Here is a 22,571-nt window from a genome sequence, read left to right on the forward strand (position 1 = left end):
TTGAATTTCATCTTCAGAGATTTTTCTGTCGATTACTCTTTGAATTGTATTTTGGGAATTACTTTCAATGGATACATCATATTTCTAAAATTGTTCCTATTTCCTTCTTCGGCAAAGGACTCTATAACGACAAACAAAATAAAACAAGTAAAAAGGCGTTAAGTTCGGCCGGGCCGAACTTTTCATACCCTCCACCATAAAATATTCTGAACTAAAATGGAATAATTAGTTTTCATTCCTGTCCCCAATTTTAAGTGGGTACGTTAAAATGTCAGATAATGTACATAAAATGCTTCATTCGGGAGGCCCTTTTTTATGGTGTCTATATCTAATTATGTATGTTGAAAAATTTTGGTGGGCTAGAAATTGGGAGGTACCGTTATATAGGGGTTATAATAAAACATGGACCTATTTTGACAGTTTTTGATGGGAGCCTTTAATGTCAAATAACTACTAATTCGGTTAAAAGTTGCAGCTAGAATCCACAAATCGGTACATAACGTGGGAACTTCAAATGTCATTAACAGCTAGTTCGGAGGTATGTGGGCTATACGAAAATATGAACTTAAATGAAAAATTTTGGTTGCAGAATTTTTGTTGGCTTTTAAATTTCAAATTACAGAAAGTTCATCCAAAAAATAAAGCTAAGGTACGGAAAATCGGGAGGTTTGTTTTGGGGCTATACCAAAATATGGACCTACGTTGGTTAAACATTTTAAGTTAAATGTTCAAAGTACCGATAATCGGGAAGTATCGTTATATTGGGGCTATGTTGAAAATTGTTGATGCAGATGTGTGGCGACCACTACAACCTTCAAATGTCAAACTACAGTTAGTTCGGTTAAAAATTGTAGCTAAAATTGCAAAATTACTGAAAATTGGGAGGTACCGTTATATGGGAGCTATATCCGAACATGGACCTATGTTGACAATTTTTGATGGAGAGGTGTTGGAACCACTAAGAACTTCAAATGTCAAATTACTGCTAGTTCGGTTTAATATTGTAGCTAAAATCATCAAATTACGGAAACTAGGGAGGTACCGTTATATGGGGGCTTTATCAATACATCGACCTTTCTCGACAATTTTTGGTAGAGAGGTGTGGTGGCCACTAGGAATTTCAAATGTCAAATTACAGATAATTCGGTTAAAACTTGTAGGTAAAATTCTCAAAATACCGAAAATCGGGAGGTACCGTTATATGGGACTATACCAAAACGTGGACCGATATAGCCCATCATCGAACTTGACCTGTCTGCAAACAAAAGACGCATTTTCCCAAAATTTCAGAGAATTTTGGTGGAGAGGTGTGGTGACCACTAAGAACTTCAAATGTCAAATGTTCGAATTACAGCTAATTCGGTTAAAACTTTTAGGTAAAAATCCCAAAATACCGAAAATCGGGAGGTACCGTTATATGGGACTATACCAAAACATGTACCTATGTTCATAATTTTTTCGAATATAAGTTTTTTGGTCACTAAGAACTCTAAATATCAAATTATAGCTAATTCGGTCTAGAAATGTGACTTAAAACGTCAAAATACCTGAAATCGGGCGGTAACGTTATATGGGGCTATTCCAAAACATGGACCTATGTCCACTAGTTTCGTTATATAAGTTTATTGACATTTAAGAACCCTAAATGTCAAATTATAGCTAAATCGGTCTGAAAAATGTAGCTAAAAACGTCAAAATACCGTAAATAGGGGGGTACCGTTATATGGGGCTATTCCAAAACATGGACCTATGTCCACTAGTTTCGTTATATAAGTTTATTGACATTTAAGAACCCTAAATGTCAATTTATTGCTAAATCGGTCTGAAAAGGTAGCTAAAAACGTCCAAATCGGGGGTACCGTTATATGGGAGCTGTACCTAAACGTGGACCTATGTCCACAACTTTTGTTATATAAGTTAATTGACACTTAATAATCCTAAATGTCAAATTATAGCTAAATCGGTCTGAAAAATGTAGCTAAAAACGTCAAAATACCGTAAATAGGGGGGTACCGTTATATGGGGGCTATACCAAAACGTGGACCTATGTCCACATGTTTTCTTATATAAGTTTATTGGCACTTAAGAACCCTAAATGTAAAATTAAAGCTAAATCGGTCTGAAAATGTAGCTAAAAGCTTCAAAATACCGTAAATCGGGGGTTACCGTTATATGGGGACTATACTAAAACGTGGAACTATGTCCAAAACTTTTGTTATATAAGTTAACTGACACTTAAGAACCCTAAATGTCAAATTATAGCTACATGAGTCTGAAAATGTAGCTAAAAACGTGAAAATACCGTAAATCGGGGGGTACCGTTATATGGGGGCTATACCAAAACGTGGACCTATGTCCACAAGTTTTGTTATATAAGTTTATTGGCACTTAAGAACCCTAAATGTCAAATTATAGCTAAATCGGTCTGAAAATGTGGCTAAAAACGTCAAAATACCGTAAATCGGGGGGTACCGTTATATGGGGGCTATACCAAAACGTGGACCTATGTCCACAAGTTTTCTTATATAAGTTTATTGGCACCTCAGAACCCTAAATGTCAAATTATATCTAAATCGGTCTGAAAATATAGCTAAAAACGTACAAATACCGGAAATCGGGGGTACCGTTATATGGGGGCTATACCAAAACGTGGACCTATGTCCACAAATTTTCTTATATAGGTTTATTGACACTTAAGAACCCTAAATGCCAAATTATAGCTACATCGGTCTGAAAATGTAGCTAAAAACGTCAAAATACCGTAAATCGGGGGGTACCGTTATATGGGGGCTATACCAAAACGTGGACCTATGTCCACAAGTTTAGTTATATAAGTTTAGTGACACTTAAGAACCCTAAATGTCAAATTTTAGCTAAATCGGTCTGAAAATGTAGCTAAAAACATCAAAATACCGTAAATCGGGGGGTACCGTTATATGGGGGCTATACCAAAACGTGGACCGATGTAGCCCATCATCGAACTTGACCTGCCTGCAAACAAAAGACGCATTTTCCCAAAATTTCAGCGTCCTATCTCCATTTTTGTGGATGCTAGAGTGATTACCACAGACGGACGGACGGACGGACGTGCACAGATCGACTCAGAATTTTACCCTGATCAAGAATATATATACTTTATAGGGTCGCAAATGAGTATTTCAATGCGTTACAAACGGAAAAACAAACTTAATATACCCTCCATACTATGGTGGAGGGTATAAAAACTGATCGGATACAGACTTAGGTTCGTCAAAATCTCAACAAGTATTAGTCCGGTTTGCGGACTGAATATACCCTATGCCTGTGTGAACTGAAACTTTAATCTATGAACAGATCGAATAGCTGCCACACATCCAAAATCCTTTAATCCAAAGCTATGCATTAGGAGATTTTCAGAATTGTGTAGCCATTTTCGGACGTATGAACTCACCAACAAAATATGGATTTTATCATTGATCACAAATGTTACGGAGGAGGTACCTGAAGAAATGGACCGGACCGACATAGTTAATTTTGGAAGTAGATCTTATTTTGGGAGTCATTCCTTTTAAAAGATATTGGACCTATTAGTCATTTCAGTGCGTCACAGTATAATTTTCAGTTGTTTTTCAGGAAATATGGACTTGTCCACCAAAAACATAATACCGCTCTAAACACAAGGAATACCGACCTTAAACTGCATTAAACAACTATTTTGAAGTTTTGTTGGGGTGTACCCATTTTCGAGCTAAAACTAAGTTTGGATAAAATATTACTAAAACCAAAGTGTGGAACAAGTCTGTTGCTCAGTTCAAGAAAAATTACACATACTACTGTAGCTAAATTTCTTGAATTTTGGGGGGAAATACCAGCAGGAGTGGACCGAAAATCACCATATACGAACTTTATATAAGGCTCGCAGAAATATTGCTATAAAGAATGTTTGTACCAAAACAGTATCCGGTTCGAAAGTTTTCGTGCGCACCAGCCACTACACATGATGGCCGTAGGTGTTCCTTACAGCTTTCGGGCCATTTTCTCTGGAAGTATGGAATTGTCCCTGAAAAAACTTGTATTGTAGTAATAGGGGCCCGAGAACAATTATTGCAAAAAGCAAAGGTGTTTTTATTCATTAATTTATTTACTTCATATTTTTACTTATAACTGAATTATTAGCATAAAGAAAGTGAAGCCATGACTACTGAGGTCTTAAGTTTACACAGGTATATTTACTAATTATCCAGAGAGGTCTTAAACAGCACTTCTCTGAAAATTGTTTGAAATACCAATAGACCACTATTGGTCTTCAGAAATTCTTTGTGATAAGATCTACGATTGGACACCAAAATATCATTCAGAGTTCTGTTAAACAACTTTTGACAACAAACATAATAGATTTTTTTGTGATTTGGTTGGTTGGTTTACGTGGTGGCTATACTTTATAGCCTCAATTAGTATGTAAGAGATACCGTTTTGAAAAACCACACCACTCGTTCAGAGATTGCTATTTCGTTGTTGCATGTTGGCAGTTAAATCCAGCCTGATGAGTTAAGGAATCGCAGAAGGTCTCCCAGACCTACTTCTGTTATATTTGTGATATCACGAAGGAACGGTTGTCTTAGAGCTTTAAATCGTTGTTGCATTTGTGCAGGGCAGGAACAGAGGAGGTACTCAACAGTTTCCTCCTCTTCTTCATTTCCGCAGCTACGGCAGTGGTCATTGTGCGGTAGATTTAAACGTTTTGCATGGTTACCAATTGCCCAGTGACCGGTTAACACTGCAATAAGTCTTGCAAGGTTCCGTCGCGTTTGATTGATTAGGAACTTAGTTCGTTTGGCGTTGTATAGAGGCCACGTTAATTTTGATATCTTGCATGTTGCCGTTTTGTCCCATCTACTTTCAGTGTTACTGATAGTGTTTGAAAATATCCCCTTTAACTACTCCCATTGGTATTGCGACTGACGCCTTTGGGAGTTCGTCAGAGCCGGATCTCGCTCTAGCTAACTCGTCTGCTTTTTCGTTCCCAGCAAGTCCCTTGTGGCCCGGGATCCAAGTGAGAACTACTCTTGACAGACGCCCTAGTTTGGCAAGTTCTTCTTTACAATCTTTCACTAGCTTTGATGTGACAGCGTTGGATTTTAGTGCAAGGAGCGCCGCTTAAATGTCGACGAAGATTCCTATTGAGTTTGATGTGTGATGCTGTAAAAGTTCAGTACAGGCCTCCTTTATTGCCAGTATCTCCGCTTGAAAGACACTACAGTACTCAGGTAGCTTTGTAGGTGTGTATATGTTTGCTTCTTCCGAAAACACACCGGATCCGACTCCACATTTCATCTTGGAGCCGTTCGTGTATACCTTAGTGTCATATGCTATCAATGGTGATCCAGTACTCCATTCTCTTCTGCTTGGAAATTTGATTACAAAAGGCTGATCAAAATCCATTATAGGTACGCAATAATCAGCAGTTGTTGTTATTTCTTTCGGAAGTTTTTGAAGCATGCACGCATGTCCGTAAGCTCTGTCTCTCCACATTCCTAGAGCTCGGAGTCTTACCGCATTACATGTTGCTGTTGATTTGATGTGTAAATCAATTGGCAAAAATCATTATATTGAGGGCTTCGGCCGGACACGTTCGCATCGCCCCTGTTGCCTAGATGCGTGCAGATCTTTGTATGCTGTATAGTTTTTTATGGGTTGTTTTCTTTTCCACTGCTGGCCACCATACAAGTGCTCCATATGAGAGAATTGGTCTGATTATGCTGCTGTACATCCATAGCACCATTTCAGGTTTGAGGCCCCAACGGCTTCCAAACAATTTGCGACATGCGTAATATGCAACAGTAGCTTTGTGAGCACGGTGCTCCACGTTACGTTTCCATGACAGCTTTGAATCTAGGATGACTCCTAGGTACTTCGCATGATCTGATAGGGGTATTACCTGACCTCGTAGTCTTGGTAGATTGCATATTTGGTCTTTGTGGTGAATAGCACCATCTCAGTTTTCCCTGGATTCACTCCCAGACCACATCTTGTGGCCCAAGTATCTAGCGATCTCAGGGCTCCGCTCATAATGTCACTTATTACGGTCGGAAACAAACCTGATACGAGTATTACCACATCGTCCGCATAGGCAACCACCTTAATCCCCATGTGGTCAAGTTTATTAAGAATTTCATTGATGACAAGGAGCCAAACTAATGGCGAGATAACTCCTCCCTGTGGAGTTCCTCTGTTCACGTGCTTTGACAGTGTACTGTTTCCCAGTGTGGCATTAATAACTCTGCTTTGCAGTATGGTGGTAATCCAACTACTGATGAGTGGTTTCACACCGAAGTTATCTAGTGCTTGTTTTATAGCTGATGTACTGACGTTGTTAAAGGCACCTTCTATGTCTAGGAAAGCAGCTAAAGTAAATTGTTTGTGCTCTAAGCACTTCTCTATAGTTCTATCGACTTCGTGTAGCATGTAAGCATGTTGGCTACAAGATATGATGTTTGAGTCGTCCATCTTTTCTCAAAAATACACGTCGATGAGTCTTTCGAGCGTCTTAAGTAGAAATGATAAAAGGCTTATTGGTCTGAAGTCTTTAGCATTTTCGTGACTACGTTTTCCTGCTATGGGTATGAAGACAACCTTTACCTGTCTCCAACTCGTTGCAACGTAGTTAAGGGATGTACATCTACTATAGATGTATACTAGCCAAGGATTTATTATTTTCTCTGCACATTGTAGCATTTTTGGTATGATTCCATCTGGTCCTGGAGATTTGTAGGGAGAGAAGCTGTTTATAGCCCACGTGACTTTACTCGGACTTATTATCTTATCAACTTCACTGTTGTTTTTATCTGCAGCTATAATGGGTCACATTTCTTCGGTACTGTCCGAGCAGCCGGGGAAGTGCGTAGTAAGAAGGATTTCAAGAGATTCGGCTGAGTTTTCTGACCAGGTGCCGTTGTTTCTCTTTACATAGGTAGGATTCGAATGACCTTTTGCCATAACTTTGCTTAGTCTGGCTGTATCTTTGGTATTTCCTAACGATCCGCAAAAATCAATCCATGATTGTTTTTTTGCTTTGGCTATGGCTTTTTTGTACTCCTTTAGCTTATCCTTGTATGACTGCCAGGATCCGCTTTGGTAGCTGGCGTTGAAAGCTTTCCGTGACTCTTTACGCAGTTTAGAGAGTTCGGATGTCCACCATGATGGATAGTGTTTTTTCGATCGTGTCATTGGACAGGATACTTGAAAGGCTGTGTCTAGTGATTTCTCCAGAATAGATACAGCTTTGCCAATACATGTTGTAGTGTCGCCTTTGTGAGGAATGCTGGGAAGTTTATCTTTTAAAACCCTATTAAATTTCTCCCAGTCTGTTCTTTTGGGGTTACGAAACCAATTTGTTGGCGTTTCTTTTTCAGATATATTAAATAGTATCCAATTGTGATCTGAGAAAGAATTCTTATCGGATACCATCCAATTAGCAATTTCAATATGTCGTTTATCGGATACTAAGGTTAGATCAATGACATCTTGCCATCCCCTAAAGTTATCCGAGCTTGGAAATACAAAGGTTGGGTTAGTACCTCTATTGCATATAGTGAGATTGTTAGTATTAATGAAATCTAAAACTGACTCACCTCTGTCATTGATTTCAGAGCTACCCCACAGGGTATGTCTTGCGTTTGCGTCGCAGCCAATGATAACGGTGTTGTGTGGGTGTATGACCCACAAGGTGTCCCAGACCTCGCTTGGTGGTGCTTCCTTTGAGTGAGCCATATAACAGGATGCCATAAAGAACAGTTTACCATTTTTCAATTCCACTCTTGCCACGGTGAAGCCCGCTGTACTATACTGAGGACACAGAAATGCATTTATGTTTTTTTTTAACATTTAGACATGATCTTGGCTTACCTTTATCCTTCATGTATAATGTTTTGTATTCTCTGCTATTAAGTCCCTTTACTTCATTCTCAAAGACGTATGGTTCTTGTATAATGCATATGTCTAGATCCTCCTCCACCAGAAGGATCCTCAGGTTATCTGAAGCTACCCTGGAGTGCTTCAGATTGATCTGAACGACCTTAAGCATAGTTTTAATGGGGAGATGATGTGGATGGCCCCTCTAGCTGCATATTATCGAGCAGCTTTTCGGCATCGTCGACGTCAACACCATCGTCTTCTCCGTTCGGGCCAAGTGGGCGTAGTGTCTTTACTTTGGCTTCCCTTACGCCAAAGAACAGTTTGTGATTTGAGTTTCTTTGTATTTTAAATAACAATAATGTTTTTGACAACAAACATAACAATCAGGGGGGCTTAGTGTCCAACTGTATAAACTGTGGACTTACCGATGTGATATCACTGAATTACAGAACATTCACTGTAGTTGTGCGTTATTTGATAAATGATACATCCAAAAGTATATGTGATTATTCATATATCCATTGTTTTGAACATATATTAACTCTGATATATTGTCAAAAAAGTTCTGAAAACAAGGGGAATTTGTCAAAGAAGTCTTGCGTCATTATATCCTCAGCCTTTAGGCTAGAAAGGGTATATACACTTTGATACGAAAAATGTCTGTCTGGATGGCTGGTGAGCACGATAACTCTCGAACAGATCAACCGATTCAAAACAAATTGTAGGTCTCGTAATATTTTTTCCAAACTTAGTTTAAGTTCGAAAATGGGCCATATCGGTCCACTCCTTCGGGTACCTTCCCCACAAAAGTTCAAAATTTGCCTGTAAAATTGTGTGAATGATAACTTTCGAGGGGAACAATCAATTTGGTCCAAACTTTGCACATCGTATTATTCCTTCTAGATATAGATCGGGTTCGAGTATGGAGTATATTGGTCCACTCCTTCGGGTACCTCCCACACAAAATTCGGTTAAAGTAAAGTTTAAGAGCTCCTCTAGGATCAATTTGAAATTTGTTTCAGTAAGTTGTCCTTGCAGCTCCCTTTACGGCGGTACAATTTTTTCTTCCGCAAGTCCACACTTCCTGAGATATTGGCTTAAAAGTCCCAAGAAACCCTGACGGCATCACCAAAATGGCAAATCCGCAAGTTTATTCTCGCAGAAGTTTCTGATTGGTGCAGACTTTGCACATCATATTATTTTATCAAGTCATGTATCAGGTTGGAATGTGGGCTATATCGGTCCATCCTTCTGGTACCTCTCACACAAAATTCGAAAAATGTGAAGTTAAAGAGCTCTTCTCGCATCGTTTTCATTTTTTTCAGTAGGTTGTTCTAGCGGCCTCATTTTCAACGGTACAGTCTTTTTCGGGAGTAAGTCAGTACTTCCTGAGATAATGGTCCAAGCACCAAAACCCCCTCCCGGCACATACTAAAATGGCAATTGTGCAAGATGACTCTAAAACTTTTTCAAAAATTTCTTTCAGACTTAGTTTAACGTAATTTAATATTTCGTGTCCTTTATGAAGAACTTTGGTTATTAAAACTGTTTGGTATATGTCAATGATTTGGTATAGCCCCATATTACGATACGTACAGATTTTAAAGCAAACTCGTGATACAAAATCAATATATTTTTTTGTCAGTGGCTGAGGGTATATCTCCGTCAGCACAGCTGACTGATACTTTCTTACTTGTTTTAATTAAAAAATAGTAATGAAAACAAATAAGCCAAGGCTATAGTCTGACGAGGCCGACCATGTGATACCCTACACCTTTACCACTAGGAATTAGCTTTTCACAAATCAAAATTTCTCTATGGAACAAATAAACTTATTGTAAGAAATAACCTTGTGGATTCTGGTACCGCACACACCAAGCTTAAATAATAATATAATAATTGTTTCACAAACATCTCAGAAGGGACAAGGGAGACTTCTCTCATATCAATGAGTGAGTGTACCCCAATTCATATTCGCTAAATGAGACACAACTTGTAGAGAGTTTTATATGGTTGAAATACTCAGAAAATGTCGCAAACCTTACTGAAGGATATTTTGCCACCGTTGAAAATTTGATTTTGCCTGGCTGGGGAATCGGTTTGCAAAAAAGTGGCAAAGCGACCCATGCTGCAATGTATGTATAAAAATCCAAGTGAACAATTATAACGTTAGGACACCATGTAATTTGTGTTTTTCATACAAAAGTAATGGTCCATTTCATCCGCTAAATAATATTAGATCATCATCCAAAATTGTAAGCATCTTCTTCTACCTAAACTTTTACCTCGTGCAAAATTTCGTGATTATTGAGCTATAATTGCGAACTCTAGCGTGTTTATGATAACACTACAAACAAATAATACATAATATTAGGCTGTAACTCTGTTATCTTATCATGTACACCAACACAATTGAAATCAACAGAAAGGTCAAGCGTTCCTCTTGCAAGTATAGCTTACTTGCCCTGAATGTATCCTCCAAGAAAAAAGATATAAAAAAAAAATATAAAAATTTTCACACAAAAAGTTGTGGTCCATTTAACCCTCTAAATGTTATTTGATCGCCATCTCTAATTGCAAGCTTCTTATTTGTTATATACTCTTACCTTGTTTAAAATTTCGAGGCAATCGGACTATTATTGCGACCAACAGAGCAGCAACAAAATCGGATAAAAATTATGTTTTTGGTCCATTTCACCCGCTAAATATTTCACGATCATCACCAATTAAAATAGCCATCTATTCTGATTTGAAACCTACCTCCATACCAAATTTAGTGACGATCGGTCTATAATTGCGGCCTGGGGTTTGATTACAATTTATAATGGACAGACGGACGGACGGACACACATCTCAAAATCGCTTTATCTCGCCGAGATATGAAGATTGGTATACCACATTGGGGGTCTCCGACGAATATTTCGCGGTGTTACATGGATTTTTACCAAAACAAACTTATAATACCCTTTCCACATAGTGGTGTAGGGTTTACATCATTGCTAAATAAGAAATTTTCGTTAACATGAACTTTCAAAATTTTGGTCAGGTAACCCCGCAAAGCCCATTCAGCTTTGTTAAACGACTTTAACTGATATTCGGTCCTCAGCTAAGATATGAAAGAAGCTCTCCGAACAGTTTTGTGCCAAAAGAGGTTTTAGACATGGATACAGCGTTTCGTCTGACCTACTCAACATCCTGCTGAAAAAGCTTATACGAGAAGCAAACGTTAAATGAAATGGCACAATCTACACCAATAGCCACATTTTACTTGTTTATGCTTATGACATAGACATCATTGGACGATCAGTAAGAGAAGTAACGGATACCTTTGTGAAGGTTGAGTAGAATCTGCTAAAGTGAGTCTGGCGGTAAACGGTGAGAAGACCAAGTTGATGGTGTCGACGCGCAATGCGTTCATAGAACTCGGACCCAGAGCTCCGATTTGCTCGTTTTTACTCGCGAGTAGGAGTACTCGAAGAGTGCGAGTAAAAAGTCCGATTTGCTTGTTTTTACTCGCGAGTGAAAAATACTGCGAGTGGGAGTACTCGAAGAGTACGAGTTTTACAAGAAGTTTACTCTCCACTCTTTTGTTTTATTTGGGAGTACTCGCGAGTACTCTTTCTTGGTTTAAAAATAAGAGTGCGAGTGAAAATACTCGAAATAGAGTACGAGTTTGCGCGAAGAGTAAAATCAGGTGAAAAAAATATTTTTTTCTGTTTCTGTGTTGTTGCGTGTGTAGTAGTGAACAGGTTTTGATGTTCCTGAGGACTGAATATGGAATGAGCAAGTTGTTCGGAGGTCCAGAGGAGGTTGTTCTGAAGTTCGGAAGAGGGTGGTCGGAGGTCCAGAGTAGGTTGTTCCAAAGTTCGGAGGAGGTTGGCCGGAGGTCCAGAGGATGTTGTTTCGAAGTTCGGAGGAGGGTGGTCGGAGGTCCAGAGGAGGTTATTTCAAAGTTCGGAAGTGGGTGGTCGGAGGTCTAGAGGAGGTTGTTCCGAAGTTCGGAAGAGGGTGGTCGGAGGTCCAGAGGAGGTTGTTCCGAATTTCGGAGAAGGGTGGTCGGAGGTTCAAAGGATGGAGTTCCGAAGGTCGGAGGAGGTTGGTCGGAGGTCCAGAGGAGGTTGTTTCGAAGTTCGGAGGAGGGTGGTCGGAGGTCCAGAGTAGGTTGTTCCGAAGTTCGGAAGAGGGTGGTCGGAGGTCCAGTGGAGGCTGTTCCGAAGTTCGGAAGAGTGTGGTCGAAGGTCCAGAGGAGGTTGTTCTGAAGTTCGGAAGATGGTTGTCGGTGGTCCAGAGAAAGTTGTTCCGAAGTTCGGAGAGGGTGGTCTGAGGTCCAGAGGAGGTTGTTCCGAAGTTCGGACGAGGGTGGTCGGAGGTCCAGAGGAGGTTGTTCTGCTTTATAAAACATTTATACTACCCTTGCCGATGTATGGCTCCGAAGCCTTAGTACTTGCGCAAGCAGACAAGGTAATGCTTGGTGTGTTTGAGAGACAAATTCTTCAAAATTCTACGGAACAATCTGCGTTGACGGAGAATATCGACGTCGTATGAACCACGGGCCGTATGTGCTATGCAACGATTGCATTGGCTAGGCCATATCATAAGAATGAGCGACGATGAACCCGCTAAAAAGACGTATATATGCGGGCTACATGGCAGTAGCGATGGAGCAAACAAGTGGAAACCGAGGCGCGGTATTCCAAAAAGCGAAGCAAGAAACAGAGAGAAATTAATACAAAAAATCGCTTCCATGGTTCGAAAATATTACCTTGACAAACTGTATACAAATCATGTATGTATGTGTATTGTAGTGTGTTTTTGTGATTTTGGGGTTTGATTATACATATGTAACAACATTTCAGTTTGTCAATATGATTGTGGTAAAGCGATGAAATGTTTTATTGTCACAGCGGTTATATTATCAGCATATTACTATTATTAATGGTGTTGTTGTAGTTTCTCTAACTTGAGTTGATGAATTTTTGAATTATTATTTTTGTATATAAAAACGACTAAGTCTATAATAGCAATTTAATATTTTTGGAATGTAATAAAACGTTTATTTCTTACGAAGTTTTGTGGAAAATCTGAGAGCGTCTACCGTCGATTTCGCAGAATAAGTTTTAGCAGGCTATCTTACGTGAATTTTTTAAATAAGTTTGCTGACCTTCTAATGTGAATGAATTTAAATTGTTTTGGAATGTAATTGAAGGCGTTCTATAAGGTGTCTTTATTACATATTTTTACAGATATTGTAGGTAAATGAAGACCTTTTATTGGAAATTTCTTAAGTAGATTCCTGTAAGCAAATCTAATGTGGATTTCTTAAATAGTTTTTTGTGCAAATTGAATACCTTCTATCCTGATTTTTTTGATTTCCTATCCTGATTAAACAGTTTTGAGAGGAATTTGGGAGCTTCCAACGTAGATTTTGTTACTGGAATACATTGAATTTTAGGAGAAAATCGAAGACATTCTTATGTGTTTTCCACCATAACATGTTTTCATTCATTCATTCATTCATTTCCCAGTGGGAAAATGGAAGCAATGGTAAACGAGGAGGTAATGCATAAACACTATGATTTATTGATTCCAGAATACATTATTGTTAACACGGTGCATGTCCTAGAAAAATAATGCATTCCTTTTGTTTGCCTAAGTGATTCATAATATAATGCATTCAATATAATACATGTTTGGACACTATTTCAAGAATACATTATATAATTGATTATTTATTTAAAAAAATATATATTTTAATTCAATTTTTTATTATTTTATTGCAGATTTCTTAAAAGTAAACCAACTATTAAACTGTCTTAATTTAGTCAGATGGAATGTCTTTCTGATCTCCTTTATGTATTCCTTCTCGTTATATCCTTCGCACTTTGACACTTCTGTAAAAAATAATTTATATTAATATTTATGTTATAAAAGTATTTAATTTGCAAATGTTGAACAATTTTACTTGGTTTCATTTGATGTATGTACCTGCACAACGTTTCTTTATATTTGGTATTAAACGCCTCCAATGTCGCTTTGAATACATTTAAAAAACGTACATCTTTACCGTCACACGAATGAAACAAAACTAAACAAATTTACAAAGTTAACAATGACGCGACATGAAGTCGTCCGAAAATAACGGGACACAAAATCAAGAAAAAAACAAAGTATAAAACTACACATTCCATCATATACAGATTCTGGAATATAGACGGTAATCAATCTGTAAATTTCGTCAAATGAAATTACCATTTCGCTTCAATTGGGATGAATAATATAGTGCATCCTATAACAACAGTGTTATAATTAATTTTTGCTCAAATTGCATTCTTTTCTCGATTATTTTTGACAAATTCTATAATGTAAATCATATAATGCTATAAATTATTTATTATCAATGTAATATATTCTCCATTTTCCCACTGGGTTATTCATTCATTCATGCATTCATTCATCCATTCATTCATTCACTCATTCATTCATTCATTCATTCATTCATTCATTCATTCATTCATTCATTCATTCATTCATTCATTCATTCATTCATTCATTCATTCATTCATTCATTCATTCATTCATTCATTCATTCATTCATTCATTCATTCATTCATTCATTCATTCATTCACCCATTCATTCATTCATTCTAAAAATCCTATGTCGATATAATGACATATATTACATACATTTTTCATTCATTCATTCATTCATTCATTCATTCATTCATTCATTCATTCATTCATTCATTCATTCATTCATTCATTCATTCATTCATTCACCCATTCATTCATTCATTCTAAAAATCCTATGTCGATATAATGACATATATTACATACATTTTTTGATTGATTCTCCAAAAATTCTCCACCAAAATGTGTCAACATAGCCCATGTTTGGGTGGTATGCCAAACATTACCTTCCGATTTTTAGGAGTTTAGCTAAATTTTTCATTCGTTTAACTATACTGATGTCGTTGATTATTTGATACTGGACATAGAATGCTCACGTTCCAATCGTCGGGTACGCGTTCTTCCTGCCAGATGGTACGAATTTTGGACTTCATTCTGCCTCCTGTACATTTTAACGAGTGGTTTTGTCTATTCAATATTTATTATACACTCTTGGTCCTTGTTAAACGAATAATATGTAGGAAAAAGGATGCAGTATGATTTTGGTTATCGATTAGCTGAGTTCCGTTCTGTATTATTCGGTAGATGTTGGCTCGGTAGTTGTAGGGAGTGGATCTGTTCTACAGTACTCAGGTTGGTGTCGGGCCGAGGTGATCGGGTGGCTGTCGGTTCGGCAGTTGTTGGATGAAGCTCGGCTCTACACTACTCGATTTGTTGTCAGCCCAGGGTAATCGGGTGGTTGTCGGCTCGGCAGTTGTCGGGTGTGTGACTCAGCTCTACAGTATTCGGGTTAGTGTCGGCTCGGGACAATTAGGTAGCTGTCGGCTCGGCAGTAATACCCATTAATGCTGGTAAAATAATTGCTAATCCATTTTCAAAATCGAAAAATGACGCAGATTTTAAGATGTTTAAGATACATTTCAAAAAAAAAGAACATTACAACAAATCTTTATAAATGACACTTTTTATTTTTTTGGTAAAATAACAAATGTTTCACACTGGTGTAAAGGAAATTTTTAAAAATTAAGAAACAACAGTAATCTATCGAATCCAACTACCGAATAGGACTTAAAATTTTTGTAATTGATCGTAGTTTAATATAAAAAAAATTTTCAAGAAAATCGAAGAGTACAATCATTGTTAAATATTGATTTTAAATATAAAATCGCGAAAAATTCATACTTGCCCACTGTGCAAAATTTGTTTCTATTTTTTATTAAATAACTGATAAAACAACAAAACATACAAAAAATATTTTTCAAATTGGACCAATTTCTTTGCACATAGTTTTTACAGAATTAGATTTTTCAATGCGCGATATCTCTGGAATCGTTAGTAAAACAATATCTAAAAATATACTGAAATGTTTTGCTGATGAACAGCATTACCACAGCAAAAAATAAAGGAAATCAAATACCTAATTTTGTGCCCGATTTCACTCGGAAATCTATTCTTAATCACAATAAAATGCGTAATCGATTTAGACATAACGATCTAGAAACAACTGAGGTAAATAGCTATATTTTTCAACCCGAGTTTATATTTTACACAGACAGGTCGAGTTCGAAGATGGGTTATATCGGCCTACGTTATGGTGTAGCCCCCCACCACATTTCCAGATTTTCGATATTTTGATGATTTTAACTAAAAACTTTTAACCGAACTGTCTGTAATTTGATGTTTCAGGTTCCCAATTGTCACAAAACATCTCCACCAAAATTTGTCAACATAGGTGGAAAGTTTAATACCCCCAACAAACACTAACTTCCAAATTTCAGTCATTTCGGTTGGATATTGAAGACACAACCTTCACAATACCGAAAATCGGGAAGGTACCGTTCTATGGGTGCTACATAAAGGCGTGGACCTATACCGACAAATTTCAGTTGAAAAATTTTGCATCCCCAACGAAGAGTAACTACAACATTTCAGTCATTTCGGTGGGATATTGAGGACTCAACCTTCAAAATACCGAAAATCGGGAAGTACCGTTGTATGGGGGCTATATGAAGACGAGGACCTATACCAACAAATGTCAGGTGGAAAGTTTTACACCCCCAAGGAAGACTAAATACCAAATTTAAGCAATTTCGGTGAGTTAATGAGGCTAAAACCTTCCAAATACCGAAAATCGGGAGGTACCGTTGTATGGGCCTATATGAAGATGTGGAACTATACCAACAAAGTTCATTTGGAAAGTTTTGCATCCCCAACGAAGACTAACTACCAATTTGGTGTGTTAATGAGGCTAAAACCTTCAAAATAAGGAAAATCGAGAGGTACCGTTGTATGAAGGCTATTTGAAAACGAGGAATACCAACAAATTTCAGGTGGAAACATTTACACCACAAACGAAGACTAAATACCAAATTTTGGCTATTTCGGTGTGTTAATGAGGTTAAATCCTACAAACTACTGAAAATCGGGAGGTACAGTTCTATGGGCGCTATATGAAAGGATGGACCTATACCGTCAAATTTCAGGTGGAAAGCTTTGTACCCTCAGGGAAGACTATTTCGACTTAGAATTTTATGCTGATCAAGAATATACATACTTTATAGGGTCTCTGACAAATATTTCGATGGTGTTCAAACGGAATAACAAAGTAAATTATACCCTCCATATTATGGTGGAGGGTATAATAAAGGTCGTGAGTGTCCATTGCTAACAAATATTGGGCCACAAAATTTCGGATAAATTCACTTTAAGAACTGCTCTCGAATGAATTTGATTTTTGTTGAAGCAATTTGCATTCGCTGCCTCAATTACGACAGTAAAAGTTTTTTCATAGACAAGTCCATACTTCTTGAGAAAACAGCCCGTATACTGCGGTCATCCACACTTTGGATTTCTAATATTTCTTCGAATATTGGTGTTGGTGTTGCTTATAGATCCACTCCTTCTGGTACCTGCCCCACAAAAGTTCGAAAATATTCGCAAACATGGTACGTGCGACATATAATAAAAGCAGCAACCGATTTGGTCTAAACGTTGGAACTCTAAATATTTTCTCCAAACTTAGTTTATGTTCAAATGTGGACTATATCGGTCCAATCCTTGGGGTACCACCCACACATTTTTGTGTGGTTAAGACAGACGTCAAAGGGTATGGCTGCAAGTTCGAGACAGAACGCATGCTCGAGGTCTTTGGCAAGCAAAATGAGACCTTGGAAGTGAAGAGGTGGGAAGTCTTCCACAGGGAGGAGAAAGAGGATGGCACTCTCCTTGTGATTGGAATTGACGACCTCTCACTATCCAGTCTTACAAAGACAAAGGGTAAGGCGTACTACATCTGTAATGCAGTCACCTTTAAAGTTGGAAGGGCACGAGTCGGGGAAGAAGAAGAGGATGCCCACCAAACCAGCAAGGAGGACAAACCACCGAGCAATTCCGAAGAGGGGGTCGAAGCCATCAGCGACTCCCAAGAAGCACGATTACTGGATGACTCATGATTGAGGTCATCCAGATAAACCTCCATCGGAGCGAAACGGCAACTCAAGCCCTGATGGATAAAATAAACAAAGGTAAAATACACATCGGTTTAATCCAGGAACCTTGGACCGTAAAGAACAAGGTTTCCGGACTAAACCACATTAATTACCAACTCTTTTACGCTAATACAGGAAACCGACCGAGGACCTGTATTATATGCCACAAAAACTTATGCTTTCTTTTCTCCCCAGAGTTGTCAACCTCGGACGCCACAGTGTTGAAGCAAGGGAATGGTAATATATACCTCGCATCAATCTACCTGCCGTTCGACTCGCCGACATTACCACCTTCGTCGGAGCTACAGCAACTGGTGAGGAAAATCAAGCAAACAGGTAACGAAGTACTAGTAGGTAGCGATGCTAACTCTCACCACATTTCGTGGGGTAGTACTAATACTAACAAGAGGGGTCAAGCCCTTCTAGAATTTTTGAATACTAACGACCTGATAACCCTTAACATAGGAAATACACCAACCTTTGTTAACAGAGTTAGGGAGGAAGTATTAGATGTAACAATATGTTCAGAAAATCTAATAAACGAGGTACATGAGTGGAGAGTTTCAAAGGAACACTCGTTCTCTGACCATAGGTATATTAGGTTTAAAATATCAAGGCCACCGCCGAATCCGATAACTTTCCGAAATAAATCCAAAACTAATTGGGCTAAATTCGGAAAACAAGTTAAAGATAGACTAGGGCAAGAAGTTGAGGTTTGCCTAAGCAAAGAAGATATTGATAGGAATGTCAATAAACTAACAGAGGCTCTAGTAAGGTCTTTCGAAGAAAGTTGTCCACTTCGAGAGAGGAAATCTGCCTACGAAAAACCCTGGATGACAGGGGAAATTCGTAACAAAGGCAAAGAGGTCCGAAGACTTTACAATAGGGCAAAACGTAAAAAAGCAGCTGTATTCTGGGACAACTACCAAACAAAACTAAAAGAATACAACAAAATGACAAGAAACGCCAAACGGAACTCCTGGAAGCTTTTTTGTGAACAGGTAGATAGCGTGAATGACGTCTCTAAAATTAAAAAGTTTCTATCTAAAACTCACTCACAACCCGAGCTTCTGGTTGATGAGACGGGTAAAAAGATGGAAACAGCCGAGGAAACTCTAAGCCTTCTGATGAGAACGCACTTCCCGTCGAGTACTACGGCACATACGGTGTCACCGATGGAGATAGCTTATGCATCAGAAGAAGCACCAAAAATCAACAACTTGATGATTAAAGAAGCAATAATGAGCTTCTCACCATACAAAGCAGCGGGACCAGACCAGATTTTCCCAGCCTTACTTCAAAGGGAAGTGGACTATATTTCGTCCAATCTGGTCGAGATTTTCAATGCTTGCTTAAACTTTGCGTATACTCCATTGGCCTGGTAAGAGGCAAGGGTAGTATTCATTCCCAAGCCCGGCAAGTCAAGTTATGCAATACCAAAATCTTATCGTCCGATAAGTTTAACTTCATTCTTACTCAAAACAATGGAACGGACGGTCGACACCATGATAAAGAGTAACATCCCTAACGATATGCTCAAGTACAAACAACATGCATACGTAAAAGGTAGATCAGTGGAAACCGCATTACATGAGGTAGTACACCACATAGAGAGAACCTTCGAGATGAAATTGTATACTCTCGCAGTTTGCATCGACATCGAAGGAGCGTTCAACAACGTCAGCACCGAAACGCTAATCCACTCCTTAGACGAGTTTCAGGTAAACCGGGCCTTGAGGCACTGGATAGACCACATGCTAAGGAATAGATGGATAAGCTGCGCGCTACAAGACGTAACAAAAAGAGACAAAGTTGGTCAGGGGACGCCACAGGGAGGAATACTATCACCTCTCCTATGGGTTACCACCATAAATAGTCTACTAAGGAACTTAACCGACGAAGGATTTGAACCCATCTGCTATGCAGACGACGTTATAATACTTCTTAGGGGAAAGAATCCAAATATACTCTGTAGAAGGGCCGAAACGGCTCTAAAAATAGCATACAACTGGGCTAGACCGAGAGGTCTAAATGTCAACCCGGAAAAAACAGAATTATGTCTATTCACTAGGAAAACGAAAATAGGAGCTTACGAAGAACCCGTTTTCCTAGATAAGATGATAAACATTTCTCCAACAATTAAGTACCTGGGAGTAATTCTAGACAGGAAACTTAAATGGAGAGACCATATTCAGGAAAGGGCTAATAAAGCCCACAGATGTTGGTCAACCTGCAGAAGAGCTATAGGCTCAAAATGGGGTTTCAATCCTAGGATGACACACTGGTTATACAGAAGCGTAATTAGACCGATTCTAACTTACGCTTCTGTGGTATGGTGGACAGCTACGGACAAGAAATGCAACGTAAAAGTACTGCAAAAAGTCCAAAGAACGTGCTGCTTAAGTATTAGCGGGGCAATGAGGACTACACCAACTAGGGCTTTAGAGACAATTTTATTGTCCACCCAATAGAAATTCAGGTAAGGTATGAGGCAGCCATCGCAGCTATAAGACTTAAGTCGATGAGCGAGTGGATCGTAAGAGACCACCAAACATACCACCAAAACATATTACAGGTTACAACGGGTGAGTCAATAGATCATATTGTATCAGACCGTATACCTGAAACAATTGAATCCGCCTTGTGTGAAATTTTAATACCAGACAGGGACATGTGGATCGATGGAACCCTAGAACGGATGCCAACTGGAAGCTGTGGGTTCACAGATGGGGCCGTTCTAGGGGGGAGAACGGGTCTGGGTCTATATATCGAAGACCAGGAAACTAGAATCTCCCTTCGACTGCCGGATCATAATACGATCCTACAGGCCGAAATCCGAGCGATCACAGAGTGTCTGAACTGGTTTAAAGCTAACACAAGGCCAATCACTGTAAACATCCTAACGGACAGTAAAGCAGCAATTAAAGCAATAACAAGCAAGACGGTGAAATCAAAAACTGTCCTGCAGTGTAAAAAATCAATCAACGACTACTCCCACCATGGTTCTGTTAACATTATATGGGTACCAGGACATAAAGGGATTAGGGGTAACGAGATAGCCAACTCCTTGGCAAGGCAAGCCAGAGAGCAAGCTACGATAAGCCTAGATAATGCTAAGCCTTTAAAAGCGACGCGTCTAGAGTTAAAATCATGGGCAGAAAACGCCCATACATCCCTCTGGAACACTGAAGAGAAAGGGAAAAATACAAAAATCCTCTGGGGAAACCCAGACCAGGATAAAACAAAGGAACTCCTGCAAATGAGTAAAAAAGACATTAGTAGACTGACAGGCATCTTTACAGGACACCTAGGGCTACAAGCACACCTGCACAAAATCGGTTGTGCAGAAAGCAGCGAATGCAGAGCATGCGGAGAGGACGACGAAACGTTGGAACACTATCTCTGTCATTGCCCAGCCTTCGCGACGCTAAGAAACCAATTTCTAGGAAATAACACTATACCAGAACTCCACCAAATTAGGGCAAGCGAGTTCAAAAACTTAAGAGATTATGTCAATGGCACAGAATTTCTTAACTGATAAATTTATTTTCTTTTCAATAAATTAAGCAACAAAAAATTTATTCCCCTTAGGCTTCCGAAATTAGAGCGCACAACAGGCCTATACTGGCTTAAGTGTATGCCCCATACGGGCATGTGGCGATTCTTATATTCGCCCCTCTTTTCAACCTAACCTAACCTAACCTAAGACAGACGTTCCAGGATCCTTTGGAAATTGTTACCGAAGGTTTTCATAGTGGCCCTGTTTACAGCGATATTTTTCGTAGGCAAGTATGGTACAAAAGACCTATTTATCGAAATCCCCTCTCAAATTTTTGAGATTTGTCGGTTCGTACGCCCAAATTTTGGAAACCCAAATAAACACATATTTTTTTTTTTTTTGAAAAAGTTGTTTCACTTCATTCAGGCTGAGGGTATATCTCTGTCGGCAAAGCCGACTGCTACTTTTTTACTTGTTTGTTTAAGGATATGCGCAAGTTTTGCTTGTTTTCTAAGTGCGGGAACGCTTTTCCAGCACAAAAGTGGAAAAATAGTGCAAGGTTCTGGAACACAACTTTTATCAGTCGAAATTCCATTTTCAACATAAAGCAGTAATATTCTATATTTCGTATATTTTAAATGAAAAAATCAATTTACACCAATTTATTTTTCCATTCATGTTTGATCAGCTGTGAATATACATCTGCCTTGATTGTTGAGATATGTTTGAAATCAACAAAAAATAAGTGTAAACAAGGGGGTGTATTTCAGGATTTCGTAAAATCCAGTGGATTTCGGAGCATGAGTATAAAACATTTATTAGGGTCTAGGAATATGAAGAATATCGATGTGTAAAGCTCCAAAAATATTCCTATGAAGAAATCGGTAGATACAATTTATAAAGTCAAAATTTTACACAAAAGTGGGTTCAAAAATTTAAGACCGCATCAATATTACAAAGAAGTCACATTTGATAGGTTTATAAGTGCGAAACAGAGGAGATATAGAAAACATACAGTGTCGGTCAAAACTAAAGCACCCCCTCAGCACATTTTTTTAAAATGA

The sequence above is a fragment of the Musca autumnalis genome, unplaced genomic scaffold, assembly GCF_047663935.1.
Source record: "Musca autumnalis isolate F117 unplaced genomic scaffold, ASM4766393v1 scaffold_1, whole genome shotgun sequence".
Taxonomy (NCBI): Eukaryota; Metazoa; Arthropoda; class Insecta; order Diptera; family Muscidae; genus Musca; species Musca autumnalis.